The sequence below is a fragment of the Mauremys reevesii genome, linkage group 3 (assembly GCF_016161935.1).
Source record: "Mauremys reevesii isolate NIE-2019 linkage group 3, ASM1616193v1, whole genome shotgun sequence".
In the NCBI taxonomy this organism is placed as follows: Eukaryota; Metazoa; Chordata; order Testudines; family Geoemydidae; genus Mauremys; species Mauremys reevesii.
The window spans coordinates 136,418,903-136,442,996 of record NC_052625.1 but is presented as its reverse complement, the minus strand read 5'-3'; the positions used below and the strand labels follow the sequence as shown (position 1 = coordinate 136,442,996).

General features: G+C 38.3%; 1 long non-coding RNA gene across 3 annotated transcripts in view; it reads left to right on the top strand.

The window, feature by feature from the left end:
- Nucleotides 1–13,918, top strand: part of LOC120400202 — a 300,141-nt gene extending 286,223 nt beyond the window's left edge. For all 3 annotated transcript variants that reach the window (XR_005595595.1, XR_005595594.1, XR_005595596.1), the window contains one exon: nucleotides 13,739–13,918. This is a non-coding gene — a long non-coding RNA (uncharacterized LOC120400202). The remainder of the gene's footprint in view (nucleotides 1–13,738) is intronic.
- Nucleotides 13,919–24,094: the final 10,176 nt, after the last annotated feature.

Genomic DNA, 24,094 nt, shown 5'->3' with positions numbered 1-24,094 from the left:
CATGGCCCTGTGGATTGCAGCTGTCTATAGTAGCAGCAAAGAATCCTGTGGCACCTTATAGACTAACAGATGTTTTGCAGACTAACATCTGTTAGTCTATAAGGTGCCACAGGATTCTTTGCTGCTTCTACAGAACCAGACTAACACGGCTACCCCTCTGATGCTGTCTATAGTGCCTCCTGTAACAGCTGCATGACAGCTATAACTCTCTGGGCTACTTCCCCATGGCGTCCTCCAAACACCTCTTTAGCCTCACCACAGGACCTTCCTCCTGGTGTCTGATAACGCTTGTACTCCTCAGTCCTCCAGCAGCACACACTCTCAGCTCCTTGCACCTCTTGCTCCCAGCTCCTCACACCCACCACATATTGAAGTGAGCTCCTTTTTAAACCCAGGTGCCCTGATTAGCCTGCCTTGATTGGCTGCAGGTGATTTATGTGTACATCTGTAATATTTTGGCTTATTATGATAAATGATTTGCAATAAAAATAATATCCAGAGTCTCCAAAAAATGTTTTCATTAAAATGGAATTGGAGAGAAAATAGTTTATGTAAAAGCAATGGTATTTATAATATTGCAGTTTGAATTTTTAATAAATATATCTTAAAATACTTTAAGCCTGATTCACTCCAGTTTAACAAAAAGTATAATAAGTTTAACACTAAGCTACTAGCCAGTTCATAAATAGCCATTAAGAAAAATCCTAACTAATTTTTAACAAACTTTCATTTTTAAAAAATCTGTTTTTTAATAGAAGGTAAATTTTAGAACAGGCAGATAAAACATTTCTCAGTCATTTGACTCCACAAAGAGAAGTACAACTCAAATATTTTACTATGGAGTCCTAGTCCCAAGTAACACCATCTATAATGTATCTCATACATGTTTTCTTCCATGTAGGTTTGTTTTTTCATGTAAATCTATGGGATGGTTTGAGCAGTCAAATCCCAATCCCACAAAGACTAACAGATGTTCAACTTTAAGCATTGACTTCAGAGAGACTTCTCAAATATTTAAAGTTAAGCATGTGCATAAATGTTTGCAAGTTCAAGGAATAAGATTCTGCTCAGCATCTGTAAAGATGGCAGAATCTAGCCCTTTTTTGACTGTACCTGGTTAGACCTACAATAGCTATGTCTTTGTTTTTCCTTTTATTTTACTATTTGGGTACATCTATACTACCCACCAGATCGACGGGTAGTGTTCGATGTATCGGGGATCGATTTATCGCATCTCGTCTGGATGTGATAAATCGATCCGCTAATTTATGCCCATACTCCACCTTGGCAGGAAGAGTAAGTGGGGTCAATGGGGGAGCCGCACCAATCGACTCGCTGCTGTGAGGATGGCCAGGTAATTTGAACTAAGATACTTCGACTTCAGCTACGTGAATAGTGTAGCTGAAGTTGCGTATCTTAGTTCGAACCCCCCTGCTACTTTAGCCCAGGCCTTGGGCTCTGGATAATAAGGTGAAATGTCTATACCAGTTTGAGGAGTAAGTAATTATTTCATCGTTAAGCCTTGTATTGTAAAACATAATAGTGATATTTATTGATTTGACCACTTTAGCCTTATGCTGCATGACTTAGTTCTATACCAGAAAATCTAGCAATTTTATATTTCTACTGGAATTTGGAAAAAAAAATCATAGAAACCTTTCTGTTGGTCTTAGATTCTGTAAAGATTGCTTTTAAAAAATCATAGTCTTGGGCCAAATATGATTTGAAAAAATCCCTTTAATGTGAAAATCATAGTCCTGGCAGGGTCTCATTTCTTTGTATTGACAATACATACAGGTTTTATATTTTAGGCTGTGGAAGGCCTGTACCCATAGGTAACTTGTGCCGACAAACATGATTATTAGCTGAACATTGATCATTCTTTTAAAAGCTATGAACCAATGCAAGAAAAATAGTATCCTTTATTTTCACTTAAATGTTTTGCCTTTTCCTTTGTAGTATTCCCATTTTGAAAAAAAAATCATATATGCCAAAAGTGGTTTTGAAGGTCTTAAGTTCATCAACCAAATGTATCAGGTTCTTTATCATATCAATACTAACTCCTGGGAAGGAGAGATGATCAAGTCTACAGATTTTCTAATGGTTAAAAGCACAGAGAGTGACTAGGACATGAGTAGTGTGTTAGCTGAGTGAAGCAGCAGGGGAGTGTGTGATTGATGATCTCTGCACTCTCCGGGAGCTATCACTGCATTAATGGAAATGATTGCAAAGGATTTGAGAGATAAAAGGATAATCTCCATAGCTAAAACAAAATAAAGTGTAAAACAGTCATGAATAATTTTAAACTTTTTTTTATCCACTCAGTTAGCAGAGAGAGTGTGCACGTCTTCATTTGGGCCTCTGAAAACAGAAGAATGGTAAACAATCATTGTGCAGCAGATGACTTTGTTAATAGTGTCTACTGTTTCCATTAGAACCATTGCATTTGCAATGGTCATATAGTTGTCTTTGAACCATGTCCGGCTAGCACAGCCGTGATATTTATTGGTTCTCCCTTTGGCTGGAAGGGATGCCACCTGTCTTTGGGAAGAGAGCAATTTTAAGTTGGTAAGTAAGTAGTGGTAACTAGATCGTACTCCCCAGTCCCCAGATGCCTTTTGCACCTTGCCATTTACTAAAAGCTGCATATTCCCAATACCAAGTTCTCAAATATTCCATTCCTCCCGCCTGCTTCCCCCAAAAAGGTCTAGAATATTTTTCTTTGTAAATGAAAGAAATCACACTGGACCCTGGATGTAAAACAGTATAGAGAGGGGGATTTAAATTCTACCATTAAGTTTGTCTTTCGGAAAGCACATTTATTGTTCTTTCCTGAAAAGGATGGCCCGTGTGTACAGGTTTGATACAGAGAATGTATTCTATCCCAGATTATTTTCTGAATCTTCTTAATTTTTACAGGTACTGTAGAATGGGAGTTTTGCTGTGGGGGAGTATGTGAGGGAGCCATTGAATTTCTATCTTTTTAATAACTCAGGCAAGAGAAAAAGAAAGAGCTGAACAGCACGACTTGAACCAATGCCTCAATAACGCTCTTCATACTGTCTTCTGCAGGTCCACGTAGTGTCTTTGAGTTTGCTGTCATGCCAGAGTAAAAAGATTAAAAGAATCATAGATGATAGTAATTTCCCTGTCTTTTTATTTTAAAGTGACATGACTGGGATCTGAAAATTAAAGATGCCTATAGAAAGCGTGAAGACTACATTCCCCTCCTCCCTACCCCGCATCCCATTTTTCAGACTGCAAGGGCTTAGGCAGGCTTTAAACTAGGTCAAAAGAGAAAGGTGGAACTTTCACTTAATTCAAAGCATGTACTTCCAACCCAGATGCTTAGAAATTAGATGGACATGTTCTGTATCAAAGTGTGGGTAAAAAGAATGAAAAAAATGTATTACTGCATATAAATACTAATAAAATCAGTATGGGAAATACAGTAAAGAATTGTAAGTCACAGTACATGATGGTGAGTATGACCTGCTTCGTTTTTTATTTTGAAAGTGGAGGAATTAAGATTATGAGGGCAGTAGAGAGGCTTGGTGCTAGTAACACAAGCTATTTGAATTTAGTATCAGGCAAAGGTTCAAAGAACACAATATTGAAAGGAATGGAAATGTAGGAGATCACATACATTTGTAACATGTTGTGGTGTGTGGAAAAGCCACAATAATTCTGTGACTCCAATCCTTCTCTGGAGTGCTCATAGGGCAGCACAGCAATGTGCCTCACTGTACTACAGGTTATGTCCTTGTGGCACTGTCTCCCCACTATGTTTGGAATTACAATAGCAAAGTATTAGACAGAAGTCTTCCTCCTCCTAAAATCAATCAATGTTTGGTTTGCAGTAGCAGCAAATAAGCAAATTGCCATTCACTTAGCTTGAACAGTTGGGAGGTGATAGGAGGTAGGGGGAGAAGCTGATCGGGGGGCTGCTGGTGGGTGCTGATCACCCACCACTTTTTCCCTGTGGGTGAGCCAGCCCTGGAGCACCCATGGAGTAGGTGCCTGTGTATGGAACCCATATTACATGAACAGAAAAGACCTGACTATTTTTCATTTGTAGAAATGTAATGGGGGAAAGGAGATATACTTGAAATTGGAGCTGATTGAAAAATGATCAGGAGAGTTAGCACAAAATTTTGGAAGTGTGTTTTTGTTCCATGGTTTTCAATAAGAAGTGTGTGTGTGTGTGTGTGTGTGTGTGTGTGTGTGTGTGTGTGAGAGAGAATTTTGACACTTTGGTTTTCAGGGCTTTTCCTCTCCTACCACTATTCTCCTTTCTCCCTTCTCCTTTTCCCCTTTTCTATTTTCTCACTGAAAATGCAGGAAATGAGCAGGACAAAAAATGAAAATGTTTGTTTTCATTGAAAAAAGATTAATATGAAACTGATTTCTGAAATTTTCTTTTTCTTTCAAAAAAAGGGTTATTTAAAAAAAAAAGAATACTTAGTTCAAAAATTTTCAACCAGGTCTACTGATAACATTGGAAGCAAGACAGTGTTCCCACTCTGTACTAAGTAATCTTGTGCTGTATCAGAGCAAACTTTACCCATTGCCTGGAGTTTTGCTATATTGGTAACAAATAAAGAGAAAAAGTATTGGACCAACTTCTGTTGGTGGAAGGTGCAAGCTTTTGAGCTACACGGAGCTCTTTCAGATGACCCAACTTGTCTTTCTCATCTCCTGGGAGCAATGCACCTACAACAACACTTGAGAGTTCATAAACCTCAGCCTAAGCTTTCTTTGAAGCCTCACTGTTCCTATGACTTTCTGCAGAGCATCCTTGTCTCTGATCATCTCAGAGAAGCACACAGACTTCTTATATCCTGGTGCAATGAACAAGTCACACCAACTACTCTGAGTCAAAAACTTCTTCAGTGGTTTCATGCAGCTTCTTGCTCTTGCTAACAGCATGAGTCAATAGAAAAGCCCTGCATCCCTATGCAGGTCATAGAGCCTACTGTCCTGTTACAAATGTCAAATAAATTACCACACAATTATTTCCTTGGTACACAGGTAGTGGAAATAAACAAGGTGGTGACCTAAGTCATTGTTTCAGTCAGACCTTTATCACATAATGAATATTATTGTACAGGTATAATAATGGCCCAGGTAAAAAGAACTAAAAAATTGAGTATGTGGCTGCTCAATTATAACACATGGTATATTATAATGTGATGAAGAAATATATTATGAAGTATAAAATAATGTCAAATAGAGGAACATGCAAGTAAATCAAGGAGAACATACAAGGTAATACATTCCAGTAAATTTCCTGTCTGTGTGGGCAAAGGGGGATTAAACAAGGCTGTGGTTTAAATTTATAGTGGTTCTTACTTATGAGTGAGGCCTCAATCATGTATCAGAGACACTAGGCCTGTAATAATAGCACAAACCAAACAACAGATTCTCAAGCAGATGCCTTTAGGACGTGTATGCTATAGTTCAATGAAGAAAAATAAAATGTCAGAGGAAAATCTAACAAATTCCTAGCTATATCTCCCTCCAATGGAAAACTGAAAACTCTTAGATTTTCCTCTCTATTTCATTTCCTTACCTTCAGCTTTGCTACTCACTCCTTTTCCCCCTTGTGATTGTTTTACATTATGCCAGGGAGAAAAAAAATCAGTAAAATAATATAGCACCTCTTTAAATGAATTCTGAGTGCTCAGGGGCTCAAGAAATCATCCTCTTTCTGGCCTCACTTGTCAGCCTTATATAGTCTATAGTAGCGACAAGCTAATACATCAGGGGAAAGTATCTGAAACACAGGTGTTTACTTGTAAAACAGGAATGCCCAAAAGAGACCTGGGGGTGACAGTAGACACCAAATTGAACATGAGCGGGTAATGTGATATGATGTTGAAAAAAGCCTCTGTAATTTTGGGCTGTTTCTGCAGGATGTATATAGTTCTGGTCTCTTCAATTCAAGAAAGGTAGGTGTTTGTTTGTGTGTACGCATACTGACGCTCTTATACTCTAGGGCCCCTGGGCACTGCCCTGGCAGCATAATGGTGCTCAGATACTATGGTGCTCAGAGCAATATAAGAACCTGTATAACAATGCTTTCCAAATTGTGAGCCGTGGCTCCCTAAAGGAGCCGTGGAGTGTTCATGGGGGAGCCACAAGTGTTTGGGAAATGTAATGTAGGGAACAAGACCATGCTGGTAGTCGTTGGACAAAATGTTCTGAATTATTTTTCATCTTTAATTTCTATGACTGTGCTTTCACTTAAAATCTTATACCACCATAAAAAACAACCTGTATATATGAATGCTTCCAAGTTAGTTAATTTTGGACCATAATCTCAGATATAAATTGAAAGGAGAGGGAAGTAAACATTTTACTTGGGGAGCATTCCATAGAGATAGGAATGCATCATACCCAGGTCTTGCTCAGATTAAGTGTTATTTCCCAGTGCTGTTATATGTTTTGCAAGACAGAATATTGATTTAGTGCAGTGCTGGTTCTCTTGTTGTGCCTTCCAGGCAATATTCATTTAAAAAAAAAACTTCATGCTTAGCTAAAATACTACATACTGAGCTGCTCTATGTGCAGCATTGCATTGTGTTATAGGGTCGATTTTACACCACGTGTACATGCGAGATGCAACTTATGACAATTAGCACTCAACCTAGGTAAAAATGCTCCTCTTAAGTATACTCAAATTTGTAGAATGTTCCTCACTATGGTCCAGACTGTACTGGTATGTTTGCACCATGTGTGTTATTCTGTCAGGACTGATGATAGAGATTACATATATTTGTTGAAAGCAAAGTACAAAATATATTAAATGTTAGTCTGGATACTCCTGGTGATGGCAGTGAATATTTTTGCTGGCTCTTACTAGTTTGGGGCTTGAACTCTGATGTAAGTCTTCACTGGTAGGCAAGATCACTCAGAATCCCATATCAGTTCTCCTGTCCTGTCAGTCAAGTGCGTCACCTGCATAGAGGATGTTTTCTGCCATTCTGGACTTAAGATTGCCTTTACCACCTCTTTGGATTTACAAAACTTAAAGGAGTAAAAATAAATATATTTTCTATACTCTTTAACTATATTTATTTTATGTTCTCTGCTTCCCTGCCTGCAGCACTACTAGTGTTCCCAGAGCTCAAGAACCTATTTACTTTCTATCCACTGCTTTCTCCAGAAGGCTTTGTTCCTGTCTATCACAGTGGAGAAAAATGCTTCCAGCCTTCTGGGTTGTATCATGGCTGTTGAATATAGACAAGGAATATAAACAAGCTGTGGACCCCTAGGGACACATGTAGGAGATCTGGTATGGAGGGAAGCTGGCCAGTCCTGAGGTGATTTTATTGTTCATGACTGACCATTTTCCAAGGGCTTGTTGAGGCTGGTGAAAGGTCTGGTGGAAAAAGGAAAAGATAGAGTAGGTCTTATGACCAGAACTAATCCCCACCACCTTCTTCCCCAGCTAGGCCACAGATCAATGCTCCACCTCCCCCAACCAAACATAGAGAAGCAATGGGGGTGGGCAGCTGTCTAGAAGAGACCAGGGTTCAGACTGAACCACCACAGAGTCCAAAGTCTTTGCAGAAGAAAAGTAACCACTGAACTGCAGTTCCTCACTTTAGCACTTTTGAATCCTTTGAACAAATATGCTCATGCTTAGTAGTCAGAGGTCGAAGATGGGGCTGGCTAATTCTCCTGGATGCTGGACTCACTCTCTTGAGCTGGTTACAGTAGAGTAAAGTTCCTGTGTTTATTCTCATATATTTAATAATACTACTAGATTGAGCTTTTGGAGTAATTGGGAAACTCTGGGAGCAACCATGCTTGGGGAGAAAGGAGTAAATGGGGAATGATTCTGAGTTCTGTGGTGCACCCTCATGTTCCCCACCTAAAACCCCTTCTGCTATTTTCTTTTTAACTTACCTCCAGAGTGTACATTTTTACCTTTTTATTTATTTTTAATATGTCCAGGAAATATCCCTCCCAGCTGGTTCTATGATTATTTACATTGCAAAGGGAATATTTTAACTTGTAAATTAAGAATGAAAGTGGGACAATAAAGAAAAGCCAAAAAGGTTCCTGATGTTGCTTTCCCTCCATACCCAATAAGAATTAAACAAAGACCCTGCGATGGGTTTCCCTGGGGTGCCGCCTGGAACTGAGGTACCACTGAGCCTTCTGACCCACCAGCCTGGACTCACACTGTGCTGCGGTGACCAGCTACAAAGCTCTGCGGCCTGCACTTTCACCAGCATTCACACAGGTCGGGACACACCCAGCTGCAGTTACACGCAGGCTCTCTAACTACCAGCTTCCCAGCCTAGAACCCCAGAGCAGTACCATCCTGCCCTGGTCAAATCTGTCCCATATATGGGTTTAATACCTGGTCCGCCTCTCCCTTGGTGTGAAGAGAACAATGCACACTTTTGGTAACCAAGGAGAGATTCTCCCCAAGCACTCCAGTCAAAGCTCACTGGTTTGGATTAAAACATAAAATAAGTTTGTTAACTACAAAAGATAGATTTTAAGTGATTATAAGGGATAGCAAACAGATCAAAGAAGATTACCTAGTAAATAAACAAAAATGCAACCTAAGCTTAATATACTAGATAGATTGGGTATGAATTAGAAGATTCTCACCCTAACTGTGATGGTACAGGCAGACTTGTAGCTTCTAAGGCACAAGGTATCAGAGGGGTAGCCATATTAATCTGTATCCACAGAAACAATGAGGCGTCCGATGACACCTTAAAGACTAACAGATTTATTTGGGCATAAGCTTTCATGGGTAAAAACCCACTTCTTCCATGCATCTGAAGAAGTGGGTTTTTTACCCATGAAAGCTTATGCCCAATTAAATCTGTTAGTCTTTAAAGTGCCACCAGGCTCCTTGTTGTTTTTAAGGCACAAGCTTGCCTTGTGGCTTGGAATCCCCAGGTGTTTCATACGCAGGCTAGAAATTCCTTTAGCCTGGGTCCAGCACTTCTCCCAGTTCAGTCCAAGTTTCTCAGGTATTTCCAGGAGTCTTCTTGTGTGGTGAGTGAAGAGCGTCTCGGTTATGTCACTCCTTGCCTTATAGAACTTTAGTATATGGTGGGAACCCTTTGTTCCAAAACCAGTTACCAGCCCAGTTTGTGGAAAAATACCGACATCCCAAGATGGAGTCCAGAGTCACATGGCCTGGTTACTTGCCCTTGTAGAGTCATAGCAACCAACAGGCTGTCTGGAGCATTCCCAGGAAGGCTCACTGCGTGAGAGATAAGCTTCTCCTAAGGCCTATTGTTTCCCTAATGGCCCATTATCATGAATAGGGTCTTCCCTGCCAGCTATCTAGACTGAAAGCATCTTGTCCAGTGGGTGTTACCCAGGTGTAACTACATTTGAAATACAGATACATAGTCAGTATTCATAACTTGAGATACAAAAATGATACATGCATAGAATTAGGATAATCATATTCAGCAAATCATACTTTTCCAATGACACCTCATGTGACTTATCTTGTACAAAATGTATAGAATTATGCCATGATTATATCATAATATAACTATAAAGAATATAGGGTGCAGTGTCACAGTACCCCCATCAACATTCATGATAATGAACAAGAAAAAGAAGGAGAATCTGTCTGGCCTGTGAAAGACAGTAGGGGACTTTTTCTGCATTTGGAAGAGAGTAGACTGTTATCCTCAGAGTAAACTGAGGAGTCTTCTGATGAAAATGGGAATGTGTACCGCCTGCTGTCTGTCCAGTCTGCATGATACCTGGGGATGGGTAACTAACTAATTTCCCATAAAAGCATATATTATCCCAGTTTAATGAACACTTTTACATGAGCTGCAGTTAGAATATTTTTCCATCATCTGAAATGCATATGGCCTATTGGTATGTTTCCCCTGTTGACTAGGGCTGTGTGAAATGTGCAGGATTCATAGTGGTGTTTGCAAGATGATGTTCATTTGCTAGGTGATGACCATAGATCTTCCGCATAGCTTTGCTTTGGAATTCCAAGTAAGATGAATTAAAGCCACTTGGGAAATGTCTCCCACTACACTAAATCCTAGGACCGCTTACCCTTAATTATTTTGGGGTTCATCAGGCAGGGCTTGAGGGTCTTCTTACATCGATTGCTGGGAAAAGAGCATCTGCCTCCCACTGGGACTTTTGAGGGATGCTGGCTAGCATCTCTTCTTTCCTGGGGAAGCATCAGATATGGCCCCTGCCAGCTCCAAATCCCCAGGGCTTTCTGAACTGGCTGGAAGTGCCTAACATTCCTGCCAGCACCAGCAGGGCAGCATCAGAAAGAAACACTCACTCTCCTGTGACAGCTGGCTCTATAGGCTAATCTAGTAGCTAGGCAACAGTAAAAAGGAGAAGAGCTTGGAACTAAGAAGGGAAAGGTGGGTTTTGCAACTGAGTAAGGGAAGGAGGCTCAGTGAAGGAGTTGACTGTTTGAAGGAAGAAAGTCTGTAGTTTCCTTACTGTTCAGACTTCGTCCCTGAGATTCCCAAAAGTGAAACTCGAATGTAAGCTCAATTTGAGCCAGTTCATGGTTTGCAGCTCTAAAATCAGTTCCGTAGTCTTAAAACAGTTTCCCACATTCTCAGCCTGCTTAACACATTTTGACGGCCCATGTTCTCCATTATCAATTCAAAAAACAACAAAAAGACTGTGGAAATAACTTCCCAGTGTACTAAGTTTTACAAAATGTCCAGTCTGTGTGGAATTAGGCATTGGTTCCTGTCAAAATGTTTTCTGATTGCAATATTAACTTGAGTTGTTGAAACTTTTTGTCCTGTGATTTTAAATCATATTTTTTCCCTTGTAAAGTTGATTTCATTTAAAAACTGGAGTATATTTTTCTAGCAAGAGAAAAGTGTGTACTATATTAGCCATACAAGAAGCACCTAAAAGTGGAGCTGGCTCAAGTGGGTACTCTGTAAATGGGGTTGGTATATACTTTATGGGGTTTTTTTCATTCCAATATCTATCTTACCATCTCTGCTCCTAAGTGGAAGGCAAACTTGATTAATCATCAACTTATCTTAAGTATTAAGGCATCAGTCTCCTTGGCATCTAAACATTATTTAAGTTTGTGTTGAATTTCAACCCACGAGGTTCAGATTTGCCCATCCCTACTAGAAAGAGGTATGAGGTAGTTTCAATAGCTATTTACATGGATCTTTTTTCTCACTCAGTGTGTGTGCAGCAGTTCCTCTGATTCACAGGTTGACAGCAACATGTCACTCTGATGCTCAGATCAGTGCACTGGCTGGCCATCGACTATCAGATCAAGTTTAAAGTCCTAAGGGCAAATTGTGCTCTCAGTTACACAGGTGAACATGTAACTAAGAGAAGAATTTGGCCCTTGGGCTTGATCTTCAGATCTCTCAGTGAGAAGCGTGATTATTGTGTTTAGGACAAAAAATAAGGATGTTTTGTAAAAAGCTTTATACACACACAGTCCTTTTCTAGTTAAGTTTTGATAGCATTTGGGAAGTTCCTGAGTTGCATGAATTCACATAAACAACGAGAAGTTCATGTGGCACCTTAGAGACTAACAAATTTATTTGGGCATAAGCTTTCGTGGGCTAGAACCCACTAGCCCATGAAAGCTTATGCCCAGATAAATTTGTTAGTCTCATGGAGGATGCTATTTTGTAGAGCAAAATGGTGTCTTCCACACAGTGTGACCTCACATGAACGATATGTGTGAGGTCATGCCACATAGAGGACGCCATTTTGATTTTGTACATATGGTACCTGTGATGTCATGCTATGTGGAGGATTCCATTTTGTACAGCAAAAATGTCATCCTCCATGTATCATGACCTTGCATACATCACACACCTGAAGTCACTCTGTGCAGTACACAATGGTGTCCTATGCACTCTAGGGATCTCTACAACTCCATCTGCTAATGGTGCAACCCCATTTTGGGTTGTAATACACAGACTGGGAACCACTGTGGTAGAACATTCAGTAGGCCTTCACTGCCAGCAGTTGATGTCATTTCTCAGATACATAGGGGGTTGCTAGCAGACCAAGATCACTTGTTTGAGAATCCACTCCCCTGCCAACTGATATCAACAAATGACAAGTAGAAACATCTCTGGTTCCCTTAGGACTCCAATACTACATAGTTGAAGATCCTTCTTTCCTGACAATCTGGAAAGCAACCATTTGGGTTTTGCTTCATGCTTTTTCCAAACACTCTATAGAGTTAGGCCAACATTGTCCAGCTGCAGTGACTAATTTTGTGTTCTTGGAGGAAGCAGGGGGTCTCAGATTTCAATGAAATGTTTTTATTTAACTATTACACTGCATGAGTCTCTATTCTGTATCTTACTCAGAGAATCCTGAAACTTTGTATGCCTCCTTGTTCTGTAGTCTACTTCCTCCTACCTCTTTTACGAATAGATTTTTGCAATGTCCACAAGATGGCACTATGCCATATCTAAAATCAGTCACCTAAATCCATATTTAGGCATCTAAATGTTCAGAGGTGCCATTAACTTCCATGGGAGTTCAGCACCTCTAAAATTCAGGCAACTAACTTTAGGCACCCAAGTTTGGAAATGTTGACCTTGATGATCAGGCTTCAGTGGAGTCAGTGCTTAGAAGGAGAGTGGTCTGCAGTTTGTAACTATGCTAAAATATTGCTTTTGGAATGGCAGAGAATCAAAAACAATGGGATTTTTTTTTCAAGGATAGTTCAGGTTCTCTTCTCTTTTTTGCACTATTGTTGTCTTGTACATAGATTAGGATTACAAGTATCAAACTGAGTTTATGAAGCCATTGATTTGTCTGCTGTTGAAGTTAGTGCCCCCGCTTTTGTTTTTGATTTTAACAAGGGATGACATCAATAAAGTTGCAGTGTACTGTCTCCATCTGCTGGTTGGGAGGAAACTATATCTAGGCCTGTTCTACACTGCCACTGAAATTGATGTAAATTACATCACTCAGAGCATGAAAAAATCACACACACCCCAGCAATGTAGCTTACATTTACCTAATGCGATATCTACACCGGCAGGAGATGCTCTCCCACCAACTTAGCTTCCACCTCTCGGGTAGATGGAGTATTGAAGTCGAGGGGAGAGCGCTGCCATTGACTTATTGCATCTTAACCAGACCCGCTTAATCGATGCTGCTGTATTGATCGCAGCAAAGCCGATTTAGCATGCCAGTGTAGACAAGCTCTAAGTGACTGGACCGATATAGGAGATACCGAAGAAAGAAAATTATCAGAGCAGAAAAGCAAAATCTACAAATATCAATAAGGGGAATTTGAAGTACTCAAAATTGAGGTTCAGACTGAATGGGAATGGTTGTGAATAATAAACAGGGGGGACACAGAGAATTTGCTCCCAGATCATTCCTTGTACAGACTAGAATAAATTCCCCCCCTTTTTAAATTCAATGTTATATAAAAGCATTAAGAAAATGATCAGAATAGTTGTAAAGACTTAAACATACTTATGATTTTTTAAAATGTGATTGAATCATAGATATATAAAACTATGAAAAAGGTCATCTTTATTGTGAACACTAATTCATAGTTGCATAACTAATCGTGACAACTTTATTAATTGCTTATTACCAAGGGTTTTCTTTTTTATTGGAGAACAAGTGACTTCCTTCCCTTGTAGTGGTGTATATTTCTCTGTGTGATAGAGATTAATGCATAAAGCTTTCCAGGATACTGCCTCATTGATTTTGTTGCCTTTATATTTGTCTTCCTTAGGTGACTTACAGTAACATAGATGAAGGGAATGTAACACATTTCACTGGGACGTACTGCATCTTTGGCAACTGGAGTTCTGGTTTTAATTCTGGAAAGCCCAGTAAGTTGGTTCAAATGGGTTTTTTCTGTCTTCCATACACCCAATCATGCCCCAAATAGCTTTTTTTTTAGACACAGGTTAATTCATGGACTCTTACTTTATTCAATTCTATTAGTTAATTAGAAAATGCATTATTAACCTAGATTCAGCATGTGCACTGGAATGTTATTTTGAACTGTATACATTTTTGTCAGTTTCCATAGTGTAATGACTGAATCTGCCTACAGATTTTTACAAAACTTGTTTTATTTATGTATTCATATATATAATGAAATATATTATTTTCATCTGTGTCTATATAAATTTTTTAAACCAGCATATTTTAGACTTCTTTTGAAAAATTATGAGACTTTCTATTGTTATCCTTTAACTTTATTACTTCTCGGTGTTCAATTATCTGATTATTTTAGAGCAATTTCACCATAAATGAAATTATTATGTACTGCATTTATATGACCTAGTAACAAACAGAAGAAACTTGACTCTAGGCTCAAAAACCTTTATTAAAGGAAAGTCTCAAATCAGTATCTTAGAAAGCCTCTAGCTCAGGGACAGTGGCCAAGAAAGAATGCAAGAGCGCTGGTAGGGTAGGTTTAAAAAATGTCCTGATGGAGTCAAGGTGATGGCCATTTTTAGCTGCCCTGCTATCCATCACCTCTTTCAGCCAGGCATACTCCATCATATGCAACAGCCTCATGAATTTATGCATCAAGCTGTGCAGCCAGTCGTGCCGAGGGCTCTGGTGACAAGTGAAATTGCTGTGCGCCTCATTTAGCTGTTTATTGCGCCTGAGTACGTGTTGCAGCTGTCATCCTACGATGGGATGATAGTGCTCGTTAATAGACAAGACAGGCAAATAATGATGGAGACTACAGCAAGAGATGCTCAGCTGCCAATAGGCTCTCAGCAATATCATATACATCCACAAAGTTTTCGATCAAAAATAACACTGCAGGAAATACTGAGGCCAGCAGCTTTTTTAAAAAAGGATCTGACTTGCAATAGAGGTTAAACTTTTGAAAAAGTAGAGCCCAATATGCTACATAACTTAACTTCCTGATATTTGTGCTTTTTTCAATCTGCTAACCTTTGAAAGGAATGGTTAGGAAATGGTAAAGAAACGAATGTGGTATTCCCCCCTTCTCCCCTCCCCCCCTGGTTGTTCTCTGATTAAATCCCCACCTGACATAGGGAAAAATATTCTGCCTTATTTGAACATTGTGCCTAACTGTACTGCACCAGGAATTTGTGAGCATTGTTTTGGGGTTGCTTGGAAGTTTTGTTTTATAAATTTCAGTTTCTTAGTTATGCTGCAGCCTATCAGTCCATCTGTGTAGATTCTCTGAAAAAAATGTGTTATTGTCTTAGTGGCATATAGAATCTTCTTTGATATAAAAATGAGTTATTCTGAAAAAACACATTTCTTGTGGGAAATATAGGACAGAAATTAATACAATTTTCTGTTTCTAAAACTCTGTCTATAGAGATAGTGCTGTGCTCTGCCTTTCATCTGTACAGTGAAACCTGTGATACGCTGCCTTTTACAACATTTACCTTGCTGTGATGTACAAAATTCTTAGCTCCAAGTAACAGCTTTATAGACTATAGCGTGAATTTTTTAATTTACTTATGGGAAAATCAATTTTGTTTACTAATTAAATCCACTAATTAAAATGGGAAATAAAGGGTTAATGTGTTTGATGTAATTAGAGGAAGTGCTTGTGTTTGTTAGAAGAAGAAACTTTATGTAAACGCTCCTGGAATTTTCTATGGAAAGCTACTCTTATACAGCATTTTAATTTGTAATTGGTAGGCACTTTACTGCATATTAATTGTAAGGCTTACACTTGGAATAGATGTTAAATAATATAAAACTCTCTACACATGCTCAAAAGATGTAATTGCAGTGTATAATATGTTATAATATAATCAAGGAATTATGCAATAATAAATCCTAAATAAAAATAAGAGAATTGATGGCTATTTATTCAGATTTAATAAACATTTTCTAAATGTAACTTACATGGCTTTTCAGATTATTAGGATATAATAAATTAAAAGAGATAGAGCAAAAAATAATCACAATATATAATGTAATTTATATGTCCATTAGGCTGCTATCAGTGTAACACTGACCTGGCAGAAATGAATATACTGTAGATTTATGGTACTTCGCAATTATAGCACCTTTCATGTGTTGGCCTCAAAGTGTTTTACAAAGGGGTAAGTATTGTTCTCATTTTATAGATGGAGAAACCGATGAAAGTAAAGTTAAATGACTATGATTTGTTACTTATATTGCATTATATTGCATTTAGCATATTGTATTCATACTCTTGTTAGTTGTTTATATTATAGTGGCACTTAGAAGCACAAAATGAAATCAGGAGTCTATTGTTTAAGGTAGTGAACAGACCCAAGGCAAAAGACAGTCCCTGCCCAAAAAGTTTACAGTCTAAGGATAGGTCTACACTACAGACTTCAGTAGTGTACAGACTGTAGGTCAGTGGTGTATTGTGTGCAGATTTACTGTTATAAACTGTGTCCACACTAGGAGTGCTTTGCTGGTATAATGTATCTTTATACATTGTGTACACTGCAATTACATTTTCTGAGCATATATAGAGAGTTTTATATTTAACATCTATTCTAAGTGTAAAACTTACTGTTAATATGCCTTGCAATTAATATTTAAATAAAATAAAAATTGAGATACATTGTGTACAGTGTATCTTTACTGGCAAAGTGCTCACAAGATAGAGAAAAGTAGTAGTATCACCATTTTACAGATGGGTAACTGAGGCACAAACAGATGAGGTGATATGCCAGATATCACACAGGAAGTCTCAGTCAGAGCTGAGTGTTTCACCCACATCTTGTAAAGCTGGTCAACATTTTTTCAAATAAAAGAATTTTGTTGAAAAACTGACTTTTTCAAAACTATAGTGGAAAATTTTGGATTTTTTGAAAATGTCCATTATTTCAATTATACTGGAAAATGAAAAATATAGACACACACTCACACACCAGCCATGTTTCTCCTTTCCCTGTCCTTTTTTCTTTCCTCTGCCCCTCTGTTTCTCTAGCAAACTGGAAAAATATTTGGGGGGAAAAGAGGAAAACGGAATAACTGGGCAGGATAAAAGGGGAAGAAGAAAAGCAAAAACTGAAACGTTTAATACAAATTTTTGTGAAAAATAATCAAAGAACCCATTCCTGTCTAAACCTGGATAATAAAAATTAGTTTTGAAATTTTCAAAACTTTTTGTGATTTTTTTTTAAATCAGTTTTCCAACCAGCTCTAGTATAGACCTAAATCTCCTATTGCTTACATCAGTTTTATTCCTATATTAACTCATTTGAGCTCAATGATTTACACCAGCATAAGCAAGAACAGAATCAGGCCCAATGGAGTATATAATATATGTATAGCTATAGTTACATACAAAAATAGTATATGTGTGCACACATATATATTAGCCTAACTTCTGATTTATGAGATGACTTTACTATATGACTTGTAATATCCATGTACAGTTTGTTGATTTTTTCCCATTTGTGCTGAGATTATTGTGCCGAGTGGCTAGTCTATCCACCACAACATCACTGCATTAAAAATAATCTCTCATTTGTTTTTGTCATTTACAGAGTTATTGGTCAGCAAATTTCGTACATGCTGATTTTTTTTTCTTAATGAAATGGAAAAGGGATCTGTGCTACATAAAAAAAGAAGTTTTATAAATGTTTCATAAAATGGTTGCTACAATCAAAGGAACTGCTATGAAAATTAAATTACTGGGCTGACTCTGAAAATCAGCATAATATGCTCTGTTTAATTCAGTCATGCTAAGATGTTAGATTCTCCTTCATTCTCTATGCTTTCTCTCTCCTTCACCTGGGGGCATCTGCTGATGAGTCTCTTCTAGAGGTTGTTTAATGACTATTTTACAGCAACTGTCAGCTTTCTAAAGCCCAGTGGCTTTGGGCGTCACTGTATTACCAGCCTTTTTACACAATTTGCCTGACTGTAAATCTGAGCTTTAAAAGTACAAGGAAAGCTCTTATTTGATTTAATGACTGGCTGACAGGGGTTGATTAATCTTTTTATGCTTAGATGTTTTACTCATAAAGGTCATCGTCTGTTTGTTTATTCTTTCCTTTTCCCACTCTGGCCAATCAAAAAACACATAAGAAATTTGAAATAACATGCAAGGGGAGCTGAGTCATTTAGTGAATAAAGCCTTTGCTGTCCTTCTGCAGGGTTATTATTACAGAAGGCTCCCTTTTCCGGATCAGGGCCCTATTGTTCTAGACACTGTGCAAACACACAGTACAATTGTTGGGACATGGGCTGTCTAATTTAAGACAAAGTGCAACAAATGGGTGTAACAATCAGTAGGAAGGAATGGGGAAAGACAAGGACACCACTGACAGGAACAGTTAGAAGCATTCTTAAAAGTTTTTATAAGCTATTATTAATTAATGTAGCTATTGTTAATCCTCATGAAATTAGTGATTTTGTAGACCTATAGTAAATTAAATAAATGTACTAGTGTGACCTTCATCCAGGAGGATAATTAGCCATGTTGCAAAAAATGCCACATACACTGTGGGAAGAATCTTTAAAAGAACTTACATTCCATTTTCAAAAGTGACTTAGGTGATTAAGATTAACTTTTGGTGAGGGTAAAATTTTCAAAAGCACTATGTGATTTAGGAGCCTAAATTTCATTCTCAAATGTCATTTGGAAGACTCGGTCTCATTGAAAGTCAACGGAATTTAAGCTCCTAACTCGCTTGAACATTTTACCCTGTAAGACCGCGTAGTTAGTAGCTACTGAGCAAAAGGGATCTAAAGAGACAATTTTCCAAATAAGAAGCCTGTGACTACAGGGACATTCTCATAGAAAAGGAGATTCTTTTTTCTCTTATATTTTTTTAACCTTCCTTTTCTGAGAAAAGGCATTTCCCATATGTCACTGACATGCCCTTTTCTGAACCACAGTTGATGACGCTTTCTGACTATGTGCTATTAAAATAACATGAGACTCTTCGTAGGATTTTAGCAGGATTCACACGGACAATATGTATACAGCTATTCCCATCTTTAATTCTCCCCATGCTGTCCTGTCTACTGTCTGTCTTCTGATTTACATTGTAAACTATTTTGTGTCTTATGCAGCACTGAGCATATTATTAGTACTTAACTGCTACTACTAATAGTAATTATATATATATATGCAGAGTGTGTACGGGCAAGTTGTAAAAATATATTATGGACTGGACCGTTCTGACAAACTTTGAATTTTCATGTGAGTACCCACTGGGGCACGATAAGTTACCTTACTTTAATATTCAGATGGATTATGTAACATTTTTCCAGATGATTTAGAACTACAAATTACAATCACAGGCATCCCTGATGCCAGCTTCTGAAAAGCCCTGAAAGCAGAAATCTTCAGCAGTTCAACTGAGTCAGCCTGTTTGGATGCAATGATGTTCAGTGAAGACAAAAGTGGTTAATTTTCAGGTTCATGTCTCCAGAGGACTTGCTAACTTCCTAAGAATTTGGGGGAGTCACTACACACAATGCTTTGTGATGGAGAGAAGGACTTCTGGGTGCTGGGAAACCAGGAAGGTTAGCATTCATGTTTGGAATAAGTCCTGACTCACCCTGCCTCTTTTCTCACCGTGCCAGAAACCTTCCTCCTATCCCAGGCCTCCTTTCTGACATGACCCTGTCTGTTTTATTACCAGTCCCTGTCCTTTTTCCTTTATTTGGTTATCACCATTAAGGAGACAAACCATAAACCTTGTGTGCAGGAGCAGTGGGAGGGAGCAGGCTGAAGGAGAGAATGTAGAGGTGGATTCAGAGTCTGAGCCGAGGTAGATAATGTGTGACAGTACTGGCTCTGCTGTGGAGGTGCAAAGCATACTGGTGTTTGATAGGGATCTAGAGAATGGGAAGAAACAAGGGGCTAGGAGGCTGGAGATAGGTGAGGCTCTAGTTTTATGGGGAGAGACAAGAGGAGGTTCTTTAAAAAGTGTTTCCTGTCTAGTGCTCTAAGAATTATGTATAGGAATGGGTGAATCGCTCTCACTGACTTTTGAATTTGCAAAATTATTTGGGGTTCACACAACTCTTCATGAGTGATTTTAACTTTTGTTCAGTGCTTTTTCTAGCAGAAGAGAAGCCTGTGTTATATTTTAGAGTTGGAAAATCCACCCAAAAACTCTCAGCTATCACAAGTGTGGGACATAGTGGTATACTCTGTATTCCTCTCCTTTGTAAACAAGAGTGTTTCTCCCCCCTTCTCTTCTCCTTTTTTCACAATTTCTCTGTCTTTGGGGGTTTTGTGGGGGGTTTTGTGTGTGTTTGTTTTTTACTCCACCCTTCTGCGCTGTTTTTTTTTTACTATATTTTTCCTCACCCCTGCTCTGCTGCTTCCCCCCACCCCGCGCGCGCACACACCAGTTCCCCATCTCCCCTCAGTATTTAAGTGGCCCACAAACCCAATTCAAATTGAATTTTCAAACTCATGATGCTCCAGTGGGACAGAAATGAGGCAAAGTGCATTTCCCCATCCTTAGGTAAATGCACTTTTATATTATTCTCATTTCTTCCATCATGCAACTGAAGGGTGATCAATTCAGAATATCAGTCAGTAAAAGTCCTTTAATAGTTAGCTATCCAGTACATCCAAAGGTTGAAGCTAGTCTGGGAAACAGGAACAGTAAGAGAGATTCTGATTTCTCTGTCAAGGTTATGCAATGAGCCTTTATCCCTAGCATATGCTCGGTGAAGCTCTATAATCAGAAAGATATGCTGCTCATCTGCTAGTCCAAAATGGTATTTTATGTTGATAAAGTAAGGCACTAAAAAGTTGTTAACATACTGCTCCACATGGTTATAGTTAGCCCCGTGGTGCCCTGTAGAGAAGTTGTCACAGCTGGTGGAGAAAAGAAATGATGGTTGGTCTGCTTTGAGACCTGTGGATAAACACAGTAAGTTACCAGGCAAAGTGCAAGCCAGAACAATGGAGACTTGACATTTGTCCTTCCTTGCTCTCTCAACTTGCTTTGAGCCACATTCTGCCATAGGCCAGCTGCTAACTGGTACCAAATCTACTCTGGTGTCATCCATATTAATAATAAATCAGGTGGGATGGCTTCTTAAAAGGCAGCATAAAAAGAAATCTAGCCTTTGGAGTGTCAAAATCATTCTGTGTCTCACACACAACATCCATTCCTTTATGTTACTTATACCACACTCTGTTCCACAGCCACAATGTTAAATGACCCTCGTACTCCCTCTGCAATGCCTGGTGATGGGAATTCAGATTTATTTAGAAGCTCTGATGACTACAGGTGCTTTTGTAATTGTGGTTTTATTATGTTGGCAAGTTATCTTTTCTCTAAACGGAACCTCTAAATTCTTAACCAGTAAGGGAGTAGTCTAACCTTGATATTTTGATTCAGTATTACCAGGATCAAAGCTTGGACTTAAGCTTACACAGGAAGATTCTTCTGAATTTCCTGACCGTGGTCTTTTATATTTTTTTAAATGTTGCATCATTAAATACATGTTATCCTCTCTGAAATCCCATGAGTATACTTGTAAATATAGACTCATATCATCCATATAAATATGGATTTCATATTTTGATCTCCATCATTTGGCAGGTTTAGGATGGGGAAATACTGGAGCTTCAGATTCCTGTTTTTTTCCCGTAACACAGTTTCAACCATTTTGGCAGGCATGTGTCAGTTTGATCGATAATGATGTCTGGGTTAGCTGTCCCAATGGCAAAAGTGGGCTCTCTTTTAGGCTTTTTGCCAAATTTTGAAAGCCACTATGACATTCTGCCAAGCAAGCAAGATCTGAATGCTGACTGAACCCCTTTAAAAAAAAAGTGCAGACTAATAGGCACTAATGCGTGAATAATAATTAGTGCAATTAAGTGGCTGGCGCTCTGCCTGTGAAATTTTCAGAGCGCACGATTAAACAGCTCTACAGAGTTTTGTCATATATAGATATAACTAAAACCATAGATGGAAGGAATTACCAAGAATAACACATTGCTGAAGAACACTCAGCTACCATATGTGGAAATCTTTAAGGGTTTCACCCTGCAGAGGGTGAACATATTTGAAGGCTCTGCAATAAGGAAGCATCCTCTGAATGGTGTGTTGGTCTTCACAGCACTGTAGAATCTTAGAGCTGAGCAACTTTTGCAACTCTCAAAGACTTCCCCTAGTTAGAAGTTTTATTTGGAAGTATTCGCTAAAGGCCCTTCCCACAGCAAAAGGGTCAAATGCTGCAAAATGCTCAGTGCCCTTAACTCACTTTGAAGTTGATGGACCAAGGACATTTTGAAACCTACCATTTCCTCTTGGTACAGTCTTCAATATCTGCAATGTTTAGAAAGCATGAGTAATACATTGCTGCTTCACCTCTCCTTTGGGGAGAGTAGCCACTCTCAAGAATGGGAGGGGGAGGGAGTTTAAGGGCACGGTAAGATACTGCAGAAACAGGCATAAGTTTTACCTGTTGTTGTCAGACCTAGCTGGTAAACCAGTTTCCAACAGAAATGTAAACTCCACAGACATTTATAAACAGCTGTGTATAAGAAAGAAAGAAAATACATAGAAAACTGTGTTGAAAAATAGGCTCCCCAATGCAGGTACGTGGTGTAGCCATTTAGTAAAAATAGAGGTTTTAACTTGGTGGCCTTAAAACATTTACTCTGTTTAATAGAAAATCATGATGGGGGCACAAGGCTTTCTATGAACTGCTTCTGGGCCAATCTATGAGATTAGTGTCCTGCTCTATTTATGCTGTATAAAAGTAACTCTGCATAAAGATTTAAAACAAATACAATAGTTGTCATCTACTTTGACTTAATAGAGAGAATATATTAAAAATACGTAACTTTTTTAACTTTTGCTTACAGGTTTAACTACAGATAAAAGTAGACCCAGAGGTTGCCATTAAAAGTTCAGTGTTCCTTATGTTGAGAAAAGGAAGTGTTGGTGTGGAAAATGCTGATGTTTTAATAGTGATGGCTGAATTCTCTATAACTACTGATCTCTCTTCCGTTTAAGTGTTTCCTTGTGCAGATTTCCAGGAACATTCTACTTGGAGTCAAAACTAAGTTTATTAAATGAATTAATGGAAACAACTCATATGCACATTTTCAAAGTGTGTATTGGGTTTATAAATGTAAAAAGGGGTTGCAATCTGCTCTTCACACTTTACCTGTGAAGGTTGATGGCACCCCCTCCTGCAAACAGTTAAAGGCCTGAGTAACTGGGAAATAAAAAAGACATAATTGAAATAATGATAAAAATAGCACAACTGACAGACAATGACAGAGCATTAAATGGCAGATAGTAAGAACTGAAAAACAAATTTATGCAAAATAAGGAATAAACATCAAAGAGAAAATCTTTCACAAAGTTAAAGGCAGAGAGTCACTTTATGATGAAAGAGCTAGTTAAAGGTATGTATGCAGTTTATAATACATTAGCAGCCCAAAACTAAGATGCAACCAACTCTCTAATATCCTGTATGTGGTTTCAATGGTAGCGTGTGAAGAATTGGTTGTTAAACCTTTAAAGCTACCATCATAGAAAAAGCTAAGCTGCCTCAAAAAATTAGACTGAGGAATCATTTAAAATTTCCCTGTGCCTTACTTTCACTATATAAAATAATTTATATATACACATATCTCACAGGAGTGTCATGAGGCTTAATTCATTAATGTTTGTAAAACACTCTGAGATTATCTGATTAAAGGTGGTACAGACATTAAAATTGTTATTAATTTATCAGTAATGGAAATGTTAACACAATTGATCTAAGTAGACAAGAGGCTTTAGCTCAATCACAGAAAAATGTAAGACACCTAGCATTTTTCTTTGGCTTCAAAATATTTTTTTTATTTGTGTGTTCAAAGGCAGGGAGAGTAGCACTTTGGACATACTATTTTGACTCTCACTTTTATCTACTGTGGAAAGCATAAACTTAGAGTGGCTAAAAGGGTGAAGAGAACAGTGTTGGCTAATCAACATTTTTGCCATCAACTAAAGTAGGATGCTTATGAGAGATAAAAACAGGAGACCCTTAAGCATCAACAAAATGCTGGAAAGGTCTTAACTATAGATATAAAATTCACAAGTTAATGTGGATCCAATCTGAATCATAAGAGTGAAAAATGAACATAAGAATTCAGCTGTTCAGTAGCTTATAATAC